This window comes from Oncorhynchus keta, unplaced genomic scaffold, assembly GCF_023373465.1.
Source record: "Oncorhynchus keta strain PuntledgeMale-10-30-2019 unplaced genomic scaffold, Oket_V2 Un_scaffold_2522_pilon_pilon, whole genome shotgun sequence".
In the NCBI taxonomy this organism is placed as follows: Eukaryota; Metazoa; Chordata; class Actinopteri; order Salmoniformes; family Salmonidae; genus Oncorhynchus; species Oncorhynchus keta.
In genome coordinates this window covers 132,501-151,639 of record NW_026290884.1, presented here as the reverse complement: position 1 = coordinate 151,639, position 19,139 = coordinate 132,501, and the positions used below count along the sequence as shown (strand labels likewise).

The 19,139-nt window shown below is 43.8% G+C and overlaps 1 pseudogene; it reads left to right on the top strand.

Annotated features, from left to right (window-relative positions):
- Positions 1–19,139, top strand: part of LOC127928255 (thyrotropin-releasing hormone-degrading ectoenzyme-like) — a 196,328-nt pseudogene that overhangs the window by 46,942 nt on the left and 130,247 nt on the right.

Genomic DNA, 19,139 nt, shown 5'->3' with positions numbered 1-19,139 from the left:
CATCCTGTCTAGTGAATGTCTCAGTAGTAGGACCTGCAGTATTAGGACATGCATCCTGTCTAGTGAATGTCTCAGTATTAGGACATGCATCCTGTCTAGTGAATGTCTCAGTATTAGGACATGCATCCTGTCTAGTGAATGTCTCAGTAGTAGGACATGCATCCTGTCTAGTGAATGTCTCAGTAGTAGGACATGCATCCTGTCTAGTGAATGTCTCAGTAGTAGGACCTGCAGTATTAGGACATGCATCCTGTCTAGTGAATGTCTCAGTAGTAGGACATGCATCCTGTCTAGTGCGTTGGCGTGTGATCGAGCGAGAGAGAAAGAGAACTGCAGGTGTTCATTGAATTGATGTAAATCACGATGCTCATTTGAATATTGTTGTTATTGTTTATTTATTCCTCGTCTTATTATTTGTTAATGACATTTTTCTGTTTGTATTGTTTTTATTTTTTTTCTCTCTCTGTATTGTTTTTCTTTTTTCTCTCTCTCTGTATTGTTTTTATTTTTTCTCTCTCTCTGTATTGTTGGTAAAGGGCCCCGTCAGGGAGCATTTCACTGTTAATCTACACCTGTTGTTTACAACGCATGTGACAAATACAATTTGATTTGAATTTCCTGTGGTGCAGGAACATTTTCTGCGAAAACAGAGCGATCAAATTAAGATATTACACATGTAGTTTATAGTTTTAAATTTGTATTAGAGAAGAATCCTCCCTTTTGGGCTTCAGGTGAGAAAGCAGCAGTGACTTAACAATGCCATAGCCAGGCAGGTAGGCTACTCCTACAGATGTAGGATCTTAATTTGAGCCCGTTTGCTACAACAGTAAATTATCCTGCATCAACAGGAAATGTGAGTTAGTATATGGATTATAATTAATGGAAATGTTTTGTAGGAATGATACATTTTAAGTCTGACATTTCAAAGTGGAAATTACAAACTTTAGAAGCCTCAGCAACATAAGAGCGATCAAAGTAAGATCCTACATCTGTAGGCTGGCATGAATCTGGAGTAAAATAGCAAGATGTCTTTTAGGTTGTTCCTATCTCTGCATCTTTATGGCCCTAGCAAATATCTAAATAGCAAGACAAATGAATGAACTTTCTCCAAGAAAGTGCTTAGTCAGAGGGTTCCTCTGACATCTCTCATTAATCCAGTCTACCTCACTAGGTGGAAGTCGAAACGTGTTCCCAGCTTATGATGTAAAGCTGAAAGCCTGCAACAAGAGAACATGACACTCCTTTTGTCATCTGAATGAAAAAAGGCTGTATTAGATTGGTTTACCACACTGCTTTATTAAGATGTGTTATTTTTACACCTTGAACCACGTGAGGATAAACAGAAGCTGTCAGTGGCCCAACAGCAGTGATGTGAGGTGACAGGCGGACAACACCAGACCACCACCAGGGACCATGCTCCTCTATGGACCTTCAGCCCGAGGGAGGGAGGGAGGGGGGGAGGGAGGGAGGGAGGGAGGGAGAGAGAGGGAGAGAGAGAGAGAGACACAGAGAGAGAGAGACCCAGAGAGAGAGAGACAGAGACACAGAGAGAGAGAGACAGAGACACAGAGAGAGAGAGACACAGAGAGAGAGAGACACAGAGAGAGAGACACAGAGAGAGAGAGAGACACAGAGAGAGAGACACAGAGAGAGAGACACACAGAGAGAGAGACACAGAGAGAGAGAGAGAGACAGAGAGAGAGAGAGAGAGAGAGAGAGAGAGAGAGAGAGAGAGAGAGAGAGAGAGAGAGAGAGAGAGAGAGAGAGAGAGAGAGAGAGAGAGAGAGAGAGAGAGATAGAGACACAGAGAGAGAGACAGAGAGACAGACAGAGAGAGACAGAGAGAATCAGGGGATGTTTAACCTCCTTCACTGGATGTCTCGTTCTTGTCCAATGCCACGAGCTCTGCTTCCTTCCATTCCTCCATCTGTCCATCTGTCCAGCCTGGCTGGGCACTGAGTGGGCTCCAGCGGGGTTGAGGAGGACAGGAGGGCAGCTGGTTTGGTCCTTGGCCTGGGGGTACAGGGGAGAGATGTCACTACCACTCATACTGAAGCGGGCTGCCCTCAGAGACAGTGCAATGTGTGTGTGTGTGTATGCATTTGTGTGTGTGTGTATGCATTTGTGTGTGTGTGTGTGTGTGTGTGTGTGTGTGTGTGTGTGTGTGTGTGTGTGTGTGTGTGTGTGTGTGTGTGTGTGTGTGTGTGTGTGTGTGTGTGTGTGTGTGTGTGTGTGTGTGTGTGTGTGTGTGTGTGTGCACTTAGCTGAATTATTTGAATGGAAACAGCCTGAGGGCTGGAGGACGCAACTTCTCTGCTGCTGCCGTTGCTCTATTACTTGAAGAGATGGAAGGATGAAGGGAAAGAGGGAGAGATGTGGGGAAGGAAGGATTGAGGGAGGGAAAGAGGAGGTAGGAGGGGTACGGGAGTAGGGGTGGAGAGAGGGAGGTGGCAGGAGGGAGGGCTAGAAGGAAGGGAGAGAGAGATATGGGAAAAGACAGACAGAGGGAAGGACGAGAGATAGGGAGGAGGGACAGGGGAGGAAGGAGGTAAAGATAGGGAGGAGAGAGGTAGCAATAGGGGAGGAAGGACAGGGGAGGAGGGAGGTAGTGATAGGGGAGGAAGGAGGTAGAGATAGGGGGAGGAGAGAGAGGTAGCAATAGGGGAGGAAGGACAGGGGAGGAGGGAGGTAGAGATAGGGGAGGAATGACAGGGGAGGAGGGAGGTAGAGGGTTGGGGAGGAAGGACAGGGGAGGAGGGAGGTAGAGATAGGGGGAGGAGGGAGGTAGAGATAAGGGAGGAAGGACAGGGGAGGAGGGAGGTAGAGATAGGGGAGGAATGACAGGGGAGGAGGGAGGTAGAGATAGGGGAGGAGGGAGGTAGAGATAGGGAAGAGGGAGGTAGAGATAGGGGAGGAGGGAGGTAGAGAGGTGAGGATGGACAGGGGAGGTTATTGGTGATGGTGTGGGGTCCAGGGATGTAATGTTATTGGTGATGGTGTGGGGTCCAGGGATGTAATGTTATTGGTGATGGTGTGGGGTCCAGGGATGTAATGTTATTGGTGATGGTGTGGGGTCCAGGGATGTAATGTTATTAGTGATGGTGTGGGGTCCAGGGATGTAATGTTATTAGTGATGGTGTGGGGTCCAGGGATGTAATGTTATTAGTGATGGTGTGGGGTCCAGGGATGTAATGTTATTGGTGATGGTGTGGGGTCCAGGGATGTAATGTTATTGGTGATGGTGTGGGGTCCAGGGATGGTGTGTCTGTTATCATCATTCAGACCCAATACCCTGGCTGTGTCTGTTATCATCAGTTAGACCCAATACCCTGGCTGTGTCTGTTATCATCAGTTAGACCCAATACCCTGGCTGTGTCTGTTATCATCAGTTAGACCCAATACCCTGGCTGTGTCTGTTATCATCAGTTAGACCCAATACCCTGGCTGTGTCTGTTATCATCAGTTAGACCCAATACCCTGGCTGTGTCTGTTATCATCAGTTAGACCCAATACCCTGGCTGTGTCTGTTATCATCAGTTAGACCCAATACCCTGGCTGTGTCTGTTATCATCAGTCAGACCCAATACCCTGGCTGTGTCTGTTATCATCAGTCAGACCCAATACCCTGGCTGTGTCTGTTATCATCAGTCAGACCCAATACCCTGGCTGTGTCTGTTATCATCAGTTAGACCCAATACCCTGGCTGTGTCTGTTATCATCAGTTAGACCCAATACCCTGGCTGTGTCTGTTATCATCAGTTAGACCCAATACCCTGGCTGTGTCTGTTATCATCAGTTAGACCCAATACCCTGGCTGTGTCTGTTATCATCAGTCAGACCCAATACCCTGGCTGTGTCTGTTATCATCAGTCAGACCCAATACCCTGGCTGTGTGTGGTATTGTCAGTCAGACCGAGACGACGGAACGGAAGAGTCTTGCCTTCATGAGTTGTTTGTGCCGTTCTCCACTAATATCCCTCACCGGCAGGATTCTACACGGGATTCAAGGAGGCCGAGGATGTAATGGGCCTGTTGTAATTACACCCCGATGATTCATCTTCACAGCCAGACATCGCCTTACCAATTTAGTCCAATCCCTGTACTAACGGCTGTTCGAAGCAGCCCCATCTATCTGCTGTAAATGACTCGCGTTACAGTACGCCACGAGATAGTGTAGCGTATTAACAGGCTGATCAATGGATCTGAATACTAAAGGTCAATTGGTAAAAGACAACAAAACATAATTCATATTTTACAACACAGATCACTGCACACAATATACTACAGACAGTATAGACAAGGTATTCACACAACTCACATCAATATACTACAGACAGTATAGACAAGGTATTCACACAACTCACATCAATATACTACAGACAGTATAGACAAGGTATTCACACAACTCACATCAATATACTACAGACAGTATAGACAAGGTATTCACACAACTCACATCAATATACTACAGACAGTATAGACAAGGTATTCACACAACTCACATCAATATACTACAGACAGTATAGACAAGGTATTCACACAACTCACATCAATACAATGTCCAGTATACTATAGACAGTATAGACAAGGTATGCACACAACTCACATCAATATACTACAGACAGTATAGACAAGGTATGCACACAACTCACATCAACACAATGTCCAATATACTATAGACAGTATAGACAAGGTATTCACGCAACTCACATCAATACAATGTCCAGTATACTATAGACAGTATAGACAAGGTATTCACACAACTCACATCAATACAATGTCCAGTATACTATAGACAGTATAGACAAGGTATTCACACAACTCACATCAATACAATGTCCAGTATACTATAGACAGTATAGACAAGGTATTCACACAACTCACATCAATATACTACAGACAGTATAGACAAGGTATTCACGCAACTCACATCAATACAATGTCCAGTATACTATAGACAGTATAGACAAGGTATTCACACAACTCACATCAATATACTATAGACAGTATAGACAAGGTATTCACACAACTCACATCAATACAATGTCCAGTATACTATAGACAGTATAGAAAAGGTATGCACACAACTCACATCAATATACTACAGACAGTATAGAAAAGGTATGCACACAACTCACATCAATATACTACAGACAGTATAGACAAGGTATGCACACAACTCACATCAATATACTACAGACAGTATAGACAAGGTATGCACACAACTCACATCAACACAATGTCCAATATACTATAGACAGTATAGACAAGGTATGCACACAACTCACATCAATACAATGTCCAGTATACTATAGACAGTATAGACAAGGTATTCACACAACTCACATCAATATACTATAGACAGTATAGACAAGGTATTCACACAACTCACATCAATACAATGTCCAGTATACTATAGACAGTATAGAAAAGGTATGCACACAACTCACATCAATATACTACAGACAGTATAGAAAAGGTATGCACACAACTCACATCAATATACTACAGACAGTATAGACAAGGTATGCACACAACTCACATCAATATACTACAGACAGTATAGACAAGGTATTCACACAACCTACTTTAATACAAGGTCCAATATACTATAGACAGTGCTAAGTAGGTATGGCAGCGCTGTTGTATACAGTAGAAGGATACAGTAATGATGTTATGTTCATCAGTAGCATACACTTGTGCTGTTATATATAGTCGTATCAGACAGTGGTGCTGTTGTGTACAGTAGTAGAATACAGTGATGCTGTTGTGTACAGTAGTAGAATACAGTCATACAGTGGTGCTGTTGTGTACAGTAGTAGAATACAGTGGTGCTGTTGTGTACAGTAGTAGAATACAGTGGTGCTGTTGTGTACAGTAGTATCATACAGTGGTGCTGTTGTGTACAGTAGTATACATACAGTGGTGCTGTTGTGTACAGTAGTAGAATACAGTGGTGCTGTTGTGTACAGTAGTAGAATACAGTGGTGCTGTTGTGTACAGTAGTATCATACAGTGGTGCTGTTGTGTACAGTAGTAGAATACAGTGGTGCTGTTGTCTACAGTAGTAGAATACAGTGGTGCTGTTGTGTACAGTAGTAGAATACAGTGATGCTGTTGTGTACAGTAGTAGAATACAGTGGTGCTGTTGTGTACAGTAGTATCATACAGTCATACAGTGGTGCTGTTGTGTACAGTAGTAGAATACAGTGGTGCTGTTGTGTACAGTAGTAGAATACAGTGGTGCTGTTGTGTACAGTAGTAGAATACAGTGGTGCTGTTGTGTACAGTAGTAGAATACAGTGGTGCTGTTGTGTACAGTAGTATCATACAGTGGTGCTGTTGTGTACAGTAGTATAATACAGTGGTGCTGTTGTGTACAGTAGTATCATACAGTCATACAGTGGTGCTGTTGTGTACAGTAGTAGAATACAGTGGTGCTGTTGTGTACAGTAGTATCATACAGTGGTGCTGTTGTGTACAGTAGTATCATACAGTCATACAGTGGTGCTGTTGTGTACAGTAGTAGAATACAGTGGTGCTGTTGTGTACAGTAGTAGAATACAGTGGTGCTGTTGTGTACAGTAGTAGAATACAGTGGTGCTGTTGTGTACAGTAGTATCATACAGTCATATAGTGGTGCTGTTGTGTACAGTAGTAGAATACAGTGGTGCTGTTGTGTACAGTAGTATCATACAGTCATACAGTGGTGCTGTTGTGTACAGTAGTAGAATACAGTGGTGCTGTTGTGTACAGTAGTATCATACAGTCATACAGTGGTGCTGTTGTGTACAGTAGTATCATACAGTCATATAGTGGTGCTGTTGTGTACAGTAGTATCATACAGTCATACAGTGGTGCTGTTGTGTACAGTAGTATCATACAGTGGTGCTGTTGTGTACAGTAGTAGAATACAGTGGTGCTGTTGTGTACAGTAGTATCATACAGTCATACAGTGGTGCTGTTGTGTACAGTAGTATCATACAGTCATACAGTGGTGCTGTTGTGTACAGTAGTAGAATACAGTGATGCTGCTGTGTACAGTAGTAGAATACAGTGGTGCTGTTGTGTACAGTAGTAGAATACAGTGGTGCTGTTGTGTACAGTAGTAGAATACAGTCATACAGTGGTGCTGTTGTGTACAGTAGTATCATACAGTCATACAGTGGTGCTGTTGTGTACAGTAGTAGAATACAGTGATGCTGCTGTGTACAGTAGTAGAATACAGTGGTGCTGTTGTGTACAGTAGTATAATACAGTGATGCTGTTGTGTACAGTAGTATCATACAGTCATACAGTGGTGCTGTTGTGTACAGTAGTATCATACAGTCATACAGTGGTGCTGTTGTGTACAGTAGTATCATACAGTGGTGCTGTTGTGTACAGTAGTATCATACAGTCATACAGTGGTGCTGTTGTGTACAGTAGTAGAATACAGTGGTGCTGTTGTGTACAGTAGTAGAATACAGTGGTGCTGTTGTGTACAGTAGTATCATACAGTGGTGCTGTTGTGTACAGTAGTATTCATACAGTGGTGCTGTTGTGTACAGTAGTATAATACAGTGGTGCTGTTGTGTACAGTAGTAGAATACAGTGGTGCTGTTGTGTACAGTAGTAGAATACAGTGGTGCTGTTGTGTACAGTAGTATCATACAGTCATACAGTGGTGCTGTTGTGTACAGTAGTATCATACAGTCATACAGTGGTGCTGTTGTGTACAGTAGTATCATATAGTCATACAGTGATGCTGTTGTGTACAGTAGTAGGCTGCAAGATCTGTTTCCTTTCCCAACTCAGTTTCCTTTCCCAACTCTTCAGGCACTGCCTCTGAGAGACATAGATCTATAATCAGGAGACCTCTGAGAGACATAGATCTATAATCAGTAGACCTCTGAGAGACATAGATCTATAATCAGTAGACCTCTGAGAGACATAGATCTAGAATCAGTAGACCTCTGAGAGACATAGATCTAGAATCAGTAGACCTCTGAGAGACATAGTTCTAGAATCAGTAGACCTCTGAGAGACATAGATCTATAATCAGGAGACCTCTGAGAGACATAGATCTAGAATCAGGAGACCTCTGAGAGACATAGATCTAGAATCAGGAGACCTCTGAGAGACATAGATCTATAATCAGGAGACCTCTGAGAGACATAGATCTATAATCAGGAGACCTCTGAGAGACATAGATCTATAATCAGGAGACCTCTGAGAGACATAGATCTATAATCAGTAGACCTCTGAGAGACAGTTCTAGAATCAGTAGACCTCTGAGAGACATAGTTCTATAATCAGTAGTCCTCTGAGAGACATAGATCTAGAATCAGGAGACCTCTGAGAGACATAGATCTATAATCAGTAGACCTCTGAGAGACATAGATCTGTAATCAGGAGACCTCTGAGAGACATAGATCTAGAATCAGGAGACCTCTGAGAGACATAGATATATAATCAGTAGACCTCTGAGAGACATAGATCTAGAATCAGGAGACCTCTGAGAGACATAGATCTAGAATCAGGAGACCTAGCTTTCCCAATTCAACACCTGTGATTACTGTATGCCTCGCTGTATGTCTCTCCCAAATGTCAATATGCCTTGTATACTGTTGTTCAGGTTAGTTATCATTGTTTTAGTTCACAATGGAGCCCCTAGATCCACTCTGCATACCCCTGTTACCTCCTTTGTCCCACCCCCCACACATGCGGTGACCTCACCCATTACAACCAGCATGTCCAGAGATACAACCTCTCTCATCATCACCCAGTGCCTGGGCTTACCTCCGCTGTACCCGCACCCCACCATACCCCTGTCTGCGCATTATGCCCTGAATATATTCTACCATGCCCAGAAACCTGCTCCTCTTATCCTCTGCCCCCAACGCTCTAGGCGACCAGTTTTGATAGCCTTTAGCCGCACCCTCATACTACTCCTTCTCTGTTCCGCGGGTGATGTGGAGGTAAACCCAGGCCCTGCATGTCCCCAGGTACCCTCATTTGTTGACTTCTGTGATCGAAAAAGTCTTGGTTTTATGCATGTCAACATCAGAAGCCTCCTCCCTAAGTTTGTTTTACTCACTGCTTTAGCACACTCTGCTAACCCTGATATCCTTGCCGTGTCTGAATCCTGGCTCAGGAAGGCCACCAAAAATTCAGAGATTTCCATACCCAACTATAACATCTTCCGTCAAGATAGAACTGCCAAAGGGGGCGGAGTCGCAGTCTACTGCAGAGATAGCCTGCAAAGTAATGTCATACTTTCCAGGTCCATACCCAAACAGTTTGAACTACTAATTTTGAAAATTACTCTCTCCAGAAACAAGTCTCTCACTGTTGCCGCCTGCTACCGACCCCGTCAGCTCCCAGCTGTGCCCTGGACACCATTTGTGAATTGATCGCCCCCATCTAGCGTCAGAGTTTGTCCTGTTAGGTGACCTAAACTGGGATATGCTTAACACCCCGGCAGTCCTACAATCTAAGCTAGATGCCCTCAATCTCACGCAAATCATCAAGGAACCCACCAGGTACAACCCTAACTCTGTAAACAAGGGCACCCTCATAGACGTCATCCTGACCAACTGGCCCTCCAAATATACCTCCGCTGTCTTCAACCAGGATCTCAGCGATCACTGCCTCATCGCCTGTATCCGCCACGGAGCCGCAGTCAAACGACCACCCCTCATCACTGTCAAACGCTCCCTAAAACACTTCTGTGAGCAGGCCTTTCTAATCGACCTGGCCCGTGTATCCTGGAAGGACATTGACCTCATCCCGTCAGTTGAGGATGCCTGGTCTTTCTTTAAAAGTAACTTCCTCTCCATTTTGGATAAGCATGCTCCGTTCAAAAATGCAGAACCAAGAACAGATACAGCCCTTGGTTCACCCCAGACCTGACTGCCCTCGACCAGCACAAAAACATCCTGTGGCGGACTGCAATAGCATCGAATAGCCCCGTGATATGCAACTGTTCAGGAAGTCAGGAACCAATACACGCAGTCAGTCAGGAAAGCTAAGGCCAGCTTCTTCAGGCAAAAGTTTGCATCCTGTAGCTCCAACTCCAAAAGTTCTGGGACACTGTGAAGTCCATGGAGAACAAGAGCACCTCCTCCCAGCTGCCCACTGCACTGAGGCTAGGAAACACGGTCTCCACCGATAAATCCATGATTATCGAAAACTTCAATAAGCACTTCTCAACGGCTGGCCATGCCTTCCGCCTGGCTACTCCAACCTCGGCCAACAGCTCCGCCCCCCGTAGTTCCTCACCCAAGCCTCTCCAGGTTCTCCTTTACCCAAATCCAGATAGCAGATGTTCTGAAAGAGCTGCAAAACCTGGACCCGTACAAATCAGCTGGGCTTGACAATCTGGACCCGCTATTTCTGAAACTATCTGCCGCCATTGTCGCAACCCCTATCACCAGCCTGTTCAACCTCTCTTTCATATCGTCTGAGATCCCCAAGGATTGGAAAGCTGCCGCAGTCATCCCCCTCTTCAAAGGAGGAGACACCCTGGACCCAAACTGCTATAGACCTATATCCATCCTGCCCTGCCTATCTAAGGTCTTCGAAAGCCAAGTCAACAAACAGGTCACTGACCATCTCGAATCCCACCGTACCTTCTCCGCTGTGCAATCTGGTTTCCGAGCCGGTCACGGGTGCACCTCAGCCACACTCAAGGTACTAAATGATATCATAACCGCCATCGATAAAAGACAGTACTGTGCAGCCGTCTTCATCGACCTCGCCAAGGCTTTCGACTCTGTCAATCACCAAATTCTTATCGGCAGACTCAACAGCCTCGGTTTTCGGATGACTGCCTTGCCTGGTTCACCAATTACTTTGCAGACAGAGTTCAGTGTGTCAAATCAGAGGGCATGCTGTCGGTCCTCTGGCAGTCTCTATGGGGGTGCCACAGGGTTCAATTCTCGGGCCGACTCTTTTCTCTGTATATATCAATGATGTTGCTCTTGCTGCGGGCGATTCCCTGATCCACCTCTACGCAGACGACACCATTCTATATACTTTCGGCCCGTCATTGGACACTGTGCTATCAAACCTCCAAACGAGCTTCAATGCCATACAGCACTCCTTCCGTGGCCTCCAACTGCTCTTAAACGCGAGTAAAACCAAATGCATGCTTTTCAACCGATCGCTGCCTGCACCCGCATGCCCGACTAGCATCACCACCCTGGATGGTTCCAACCTTGAATATGTGGACATCTATAAGTACCTAGGTGTCTGGCTAGACTGCAAACTCTCCTTCCAGACTCACATCAAACATCTCCAATCAAAAATCAAATCCAGAGTCGGCTTTCTATTCCGCAACAAAGCCTCCTTCACTCACGCTGCCAAGCTTACCCTAGTAAAACTGACTATCCTACCGATCCTCGACTTCGGCGATGTCATCTACAAAATGGCTTCCAACACTCTACTCAGCAAACTGGATGCAGTCTATCACAGTGCCATCCGTTTTGTCACTAAAGCACCTTATACCACCCACCACTGCGACTTGTATGCTCTAGTCGGCTGGCCCTCACTACATATTCGTCGCCAGACCCACTGGCTCCAGGTCATTTACAAGTCCATGCTAGGTAAAGCTCCGCCTTATCTCAGTTCACTGGTCACGATGGCAACACCCATCCGTAGCACGCGCTCCAGCAGGTGTATCTCACTGATCATCCCTAAAGCCAACACCTCATTTGGCCGCCTTTCGTTCCAGTACTCTGCTGCCTGTGACTGGAACGAATTGCAAAAATCGCTGAAGTTGGAGACTTTTATCTCCTCACCAACTTCAAACATCAGCTATCCGAGCAGCTAACCGATCGCTGCAGCTGTACATAGTCTATAGGTAAATAGCTCACCCTTTTTCACCTGCCTCATTCCCATACTGTTTTTATACTGTTTTTATTTATTTACTTTTCTGCTCTTTTGCACACCAATATCACCAATATCTCTACCTGTACATGCCCATCTGATCATTTATCACTCCAGTGTTAATCTTTGTATTGTATTGTATTATTCGTATTATTCGCCTACCTCCTCATGCCTTTTGCACACATTGTATATAGATTGCCCATTTTTTTTTTCTACTGTGTTATTGACTTGCTAATTGTTTACTCCATGTGTAACTCTGTTGTCTGTTCACACTGCTATGCTTTATCTTGGCCAGGTCGCAGTTGCAAATGAGAACTTGTTCTCAACTAGCCTACCTGGTTAAATAAAGGTGAAATAAATAAATAAAACCTCTGAGAGACATAGATCTAGAATCAGGAGACCTCTGAGAGACAGTTCTAGAATCAGTAGTCCTCTGAGAGACATAGATCTATAATCAGGAGACCTCTGAGAGACATAGATCTATAATCAGGAGACCTCTGAGAGACATAGATCTATAATCAGGAGACCTCTGAGAGACATAGATCTATAATCAGGAGACCTCTGAGAGACATAGATCTATAATCAGGAGACCTCTGAGAGACATAGATCTAGAATCAGTAGACCTCTGAGAGACACAGTTCTAGAATCAGTAGACCTCTGAGAGACACAGTTCTAGAATCAGGAAACAGATGTTCCATGTTCCTTTTCTTCCGTTCTTCTTTCTCTCCTTCCATTGTTGAACTCTCCTGGCTGTCCACACCAGACTGGAGATCATTAAACCCCCAACCAGTAAATTGAGTCCAGTCTGCAACCTCCTGACTTGATATCTAGCTCCCAAACTGGTTAAATCGTGCCACTGTCCCGCTGTCTCAGCTGTCCGGCTGTGTTGACCCTCTCCTACAGCCTTTCCTTGATAACCACCATCACAGCAGATTCATGAAATGCATCAATCGGAGAGAATAGTTCTAAAAATAAACGTCTTTTTAAACAACGATAATCATAATATTATAATTTAAGATATAATTTAGAAATAATACATTAGTATAATTTCATAGTATAACTTGTAAAGAATACTTTAGAGTACATCGTTTGCTGACCACCCTGCCTTTGAGTAGTTAGGTCTCTTTCCCTGCTGACGCTGTTTTCTAAAATTGCGAAGTAGCCGAATAGACAGCGTGATAAGATTATAAACCTGTGTTGTTGGAGGAATCTCACAGTGAATTATGTGAAGAGTTACACTGACATTGTTCTAGTTGAGGTTTGTGGCACAGGAACATGGCTGTACATTGTGACTACTGGGAACTCATTATAAATAGTTCAAAAGCAGCCTTGGCTTGGCGTGCTCACAGACGTTGGGCTATAGACAGGCAACATGTCTCACTCTACATATACTCGGAAGATACGCAGAATTCCCAAACTTCTCATTCACTGGGGAAGAGATTTTGAGTGAGACGGAGTTTTGACAATTCGGCAATATTTATTTAGTTTTATTACATGAGGACACATTGACAAATCTCTCCTTCCCAGTTGGGCATAATTTGCATAAATCAAGTTGATATTCTATTGAAAGGGATTAGCTGTGCATTTGTCTGGGTGTAGGGGAATAATCCCCAGAAGCAACTCTGCTGTCCGTCAAACTGGGTATATTATATTTGTGCCTGACATGTTAAATTAAAACAATCTGTCTCTAAAATATGTCATTGTCCCTTTACAGGATTACTTGATGACACACATGTACAGCAACGCGGGCAGAGATGACTTATGGAACAAACTGACTGAGGTATGGAATGTTGATTGCTTTTGCTCTCTGTCTCTCTGTCTCTCTGTCTCTCTGTCTGTCTGTCTGTCTGTCTGTCTGTCTGTCTCTCTCTCTCTCTCTCTCTCTCTCTCTGTCTCTCTGTCTCTCTGTCTCTCTGTCTCTCTGTCTCTTTCTCTCTCTCTCTCTCTCTCTCTCTCTCTCTCTCTCTCTCTCTCTCTCTCTCTCCCTCTCTCTCTCTCTCTGCCGAGGGATAGAAACACAACACTGTCCACTGGCTCCCTGCAGAACATGTCAAAATGTGAAAATAAACGTGTTTTGTTGTTGTTGTTGTGTTTGCCAGATGAATCTATTTATCTTGTCTCACATTGTGTCTCCCGCTGCACAGCTGCAGCCTCTATTGTAGAACAACACACAGTATAAAACAACATACAGGTCAGGGACTATTGGGCAACTCTCTTCTCAACAGCCGTAGAGTTCACAGTCATGCCTGGTGAACTGGACACCATAATGGGGAGGGGAGGCTATTGGGCAACTCTCTTCTCAACAGCCATAGAGTTCACAGTCATGCCTGGTGAACTGGACACCATAATGGGGAGGGGGAGGCTATTGGGCAACTCTCTTCTCAACAGCCATAGAGTTCACAGTCATGCCTGGTGAACTGGACACCAATATGGGGAGGGGGAGGCTATTGTCCGAAATCAACAGGGGAATTCAATTCAAAACAACTTCATATTGTCCCTCTGCAAATATAGAGTGGCGATTCAGACATGTACAACCAACAGACAGTAAATAGATGAGACTATGAGAGACATGAGGATTTAAAAGGGCAGTGTAATAATAATGGGTGACATGGGTGATTGTGTTTGTATGGTGATGTCATGATGTGTGTTACTCCAGGGGACGATAGGGCTGATTGTGTTTGTATGGTTAATGTCATGATGTGTGTTTACTCCAGGGGACGATAGGGCTGAGTGTGTTTGTATGGTGATGTCATGATGTGTGTTTACTCCAGGGGACGATAGGGCTGATTGTGTTTGTATGGTGATGTCATGATGTGTGTTTACTCCAGGGGACGATAGGGCTGATTGTGTTTGTATGGTGATGTCATGATGTGTGTTACTCCAGGGGACGATAGGGCTGATTGTGTTTGTATGGTTAATGTCATGATGTGTGTTTACTCCAGGGGACGATAGGGCTGAGTGTGTTTGTATGGTGATGTCATGATGTGTGTTTACTCCAGGGGACGATAGGGCTGATTGTGTTTGTATGGTGATGTCATGATGTGTGTTTACTCCAGGGGACGATAGGGCTGAGTGTGTTTGTATGGTGATGTCATGATGTGTGTTTACTCCAGGGGACGATAGGGCTGATTGTGTTTGTATGGTGATGTCATGATGTGTGTTTACTCCAGGGGACGATAGGGCTGATTGTGTTTGTATGGTGATGTCATGATGTGTGTTTACTCCAGGGGACGATAGGGCTGATTGTGTTTGTATGGTTAATGTCATGATGTGTGTTTACTCCAGGGGACGATAGGGCTGATTGTGTTTGTATGGTGATGTCATGATGTGTGTTTACTCCAGGGGACGATAGGGCTGATTGTGGTTGTATGGTGATGTCATGATGTGTGTTTACTCCAGGGGACGATAGGGCTGATTGTGTTTGTATGGTGATGTCATGATGTGTGTTTACTCCAGGGGACGATAGGGCTGATTGTGTTTGTATGGTGATGTCATGATGTGTGTTTACTCCAGGGGACGATAGGGCTGATTGTGTTTGTATGGTGATGTCATGATGTGTGTTTACTCCAGGGGACGATAGGGCTGATTGTGTTTGTATGGTGATGTCATGATGTGTGTTTACTCCAGGGGACGATAGGGCTGATTGTGTTTGTATGGTGATGTCATGATGTGTGTTTACTCCAGGGGACGATAGGGCTGATTGTGTTTGTATGGTTAATGTCATGATGTGTGTTTACTCCAGGGGACGATAGGGCTGATTGTGTTTGTATGGTTAATGTCATGATGTGTGTTTACTCCAGGGGACGATAGGGCTGATTGTGTTTGTATGGTTAATGTCATGATGTGTGTTTACTCCAGGAGACGATAGGGCTGATTGTGTTTGTATGGTGATGTCATGATGTGTGTTTACTCCAGGGGACGATAGGGCTGATTGTGGTTGTATGGTGATGTCATGACGTTTGTTTATTCTACGGATTGATTGTTATGATCTTCACTATTTTATTTCACGACATCCTGACGACTGCGCTGAAAATGCTAATGTATTACATCTGGTATGTTGTAAACTGACGTTCAAACATTTGTAACAGACATCGTCCAGAAGTCTTCATTTGGTTGATTCCCACGTTAGATCACATCGCAATGACAGTTTAAAGCACGTCTTTTTTTCCCAAGGTGATACCTGCTGCCCACAATCAATCAGTTCAGTTTTATCTGAAAGGTCTCTAGCTCTCTGACCATTGCTAATGTCCTCGGGCTAAACTGCCTCCAGTCCTTCTATAGGCCCGAAGAAGAGTGAGAACCCCCCCCTCATAGGAGATCCCTGCTCTGGTCTTGTCTGGTCTTTGAGCTATAAAACATGTTTGTCAATGATCAAACAGCCATTAAAGACAACGTCATTCACAGCAGATGTCTTGGTCTTGTGAAATCTGCAGTCAAATTACGTAGTGTCCTCGTGGCTGGATTGTTATTTTTCATAAAATCATAATTAATAAACGTGTATATATTTTTTTTTTAGATGAAAAATCCATTGTTTCTACATCAAATGGTTTTGTTATATTTCAGACTTCTGTGATGAATATAAAGTTAAATATTGAGATGCAAACACAAAATGTAGTACATTTCAACTCTACATCTGACATGGTACAGGTGTCTTATTTCTAGTAAGCCCATAACCATGTTGGTGTATACTTTTGTTACAAAATAGATTTGTTTTATTAAGACAACCAAGAATCATTCTGATGACCCTGATTTATCCCACTGCAGTAAAAGGTTAAAAGAGCATTCTTATTTTCTCTCTCACTCTCTCTCTCTCTCTCTCTCTCTCTCTCTCTCTCTCTCTCTCTCTCTCTCTCTCTCTCTCTCTCTCTCTCTCTCTCTCTCTCTCTCTCTCTCTCCCTCTCTCTCCCTCTCTCTCTCCCTCTCTCTCTCTCTCTCTCTCTCTCTCTCTCTCTCTCTCTCTCTCTCTCTCTCCCTCTCTCTCTCTCTCTCTCTCCCTCTCTCTCTCCCTCTCTCTCTCCCTCTCTCTCTCGCTCTCTCGCTCTCTTTTTTCAACCACGCCACAATTTTTCTTGTAAACAAACTATAGTTTTGGTAAGTCTGTTAGGACATCTACTTTGTGTATGACACGTCATTTTTTAAACAATTGTTTACAGACAGATTATTTTACTTATAATTCACTGTATCACAATTCCAGTGGGTCAGAAATGTACATACACTAAGTTGACTGTGCCTTTAAACAGCTTGGAAAATTCCAGAAAATGACGTCATGGCTTTAGAAGCTTCTGGTAGTCTAATTGACATAAATTGAGTCAATTGGAGGTGTACCTGTGGATGTATTTCAAGGCCTACCTTCAAGCTCAGTGCCTCTTTGCTTGATATCATGGGAAAATCAAAAGAAATCAGAAAAAATTGTAGACCTCCACAAGTCTGGTTCATCCCTGGGAGAAATTTCCAAATATCTGAAGGTACCACATTCATCTGTACAAACAATAGTACGCAAATATAAACATCATGGGACCACGCAGCCATCATACTGCTCAGGAAGGAGATGCATTCTGTCTCCTAGAGATGAACGTACTTTGGTGCAAAAGTGCAAATCCATCTCAGAACAACAGCAAAAGACCTTGTGAAGATGCTGGAGGAAACAGGTACAAAAGTATCTATATCCACAGTAAAACGAGTCCTATATCGACATAACCTGAAAGGCTGCTCAGCAAGGATGAAGCCAGACTGCGGTTTGCAACTGCACATGGGGACAATGATCATACTTTTTGGAGAAATGCCCGCTGGTCTGATGAAACAAAAAATAAAACTGTTTGGCCATAATGACCATTGTTATGTTTGGGGAGGCTTACAAGCCGAAGAACAGCATCCCAACCGTGAAGCACGGGGTGGCAGCATCATGTTGTGGGGGTGCTTAGCTGCAGGAGGGACTGTTGCACTTCACAAAATAGATGGCATCATGAGAAAGGACAATGATGTAGATATATTGAAGCAACATCTCAAGACATCAGTCAGGAAGTTAAAGCTTGGTTGCAAATGGGTCTTCCAAATGGACAATGACCCCAAGCATACTTCCAGAGTTGTGGCAAAATGGCTTAAGGACAACAGTCAAGGTATTGGAGTGGCCATGACAAAGCCCTGACCTCAATCCTATAGAAAATGTGAGGGCAGAACTGAAAAGCCTGTGCGAGCAAGGAGCCTACAAAACTGACTCAGTTACACCAGCTCTGTCAGGAGGAATGGGCCAAAATTCACCCAACTTATTATGGGAAGCTTGTGGAAGGCTACCCAAAACGTTTGACCCAAGTTAAACAATGTAAACGCAATGCTACCAAATACTAATTGAGTGTATGTAAACTTCTGACCCACTGAGAATGTGATGAAGGAAATAAAAGCTGAAATAAATCATTCTCTCTCCTATTATTCTGACATTTCACATTCTTAAGATAAAGTTATGATCCTAACTGACCTAAGAAAGGATTTTTTTACTAGTATCAAATGTCAGGAATTGTGAAAAACTGAGTTTAAATGTATTTGGCTAAGACGTATGCAAACTTCAGACTTCAACTGTATATTTATACACACACAACTGGTCAAAGGTTTTAGAACATCTACTCTTCTCTTTCTTTCTACATTGTAGAATAATAGAGAAGACATTGATAATAGCCACCCTTTGCCTTGGTGACAGCTTCAAACACTCTCTCAACTAGCTTCATGACATAGTCACCCGGAATGCATTTCAATTAACAAGCGTGCCTTGTTAAAAGTACATTTGTGGAATTTCTTTCCTACTTAGTGTGTTTGAGCCAATCAGTTGTGTTGTGACAAGGTAGGGGTGGTATAGAGAAGACAGCCCTATTTGGTAAAATACCAAGTCCATATTATGTCAAGAACAGCTGAAATAAGCAAAGAGAAACGACAGTCCATCATTACTTTAAGACATGAAGGTCAGTCAATACGGAACATTTTCATAACTTTGAAAGTTTCTTCAAGTGCGGTCGCAAAAACCATCAAGCGCTATGATGAAACTGGCTCTCATGAGGACCACCACAGCAAAGGAAGACCCAGAGTTACCTCTGCTGCAGAGGATACGTTCATTAGAGTTACCAACCTCAGAATTTGCAGCCCAAATAAATGCTTCACAGAGTTGAAGTAACAGACACATCTCAACATCAACTGTTCAGAGGAATCAGGCCTTCATGGTTGAATTGCTGCAACGAAACCACTACTAAAGGAAACCAATCATAAGAAGAGACTTGCTTGGT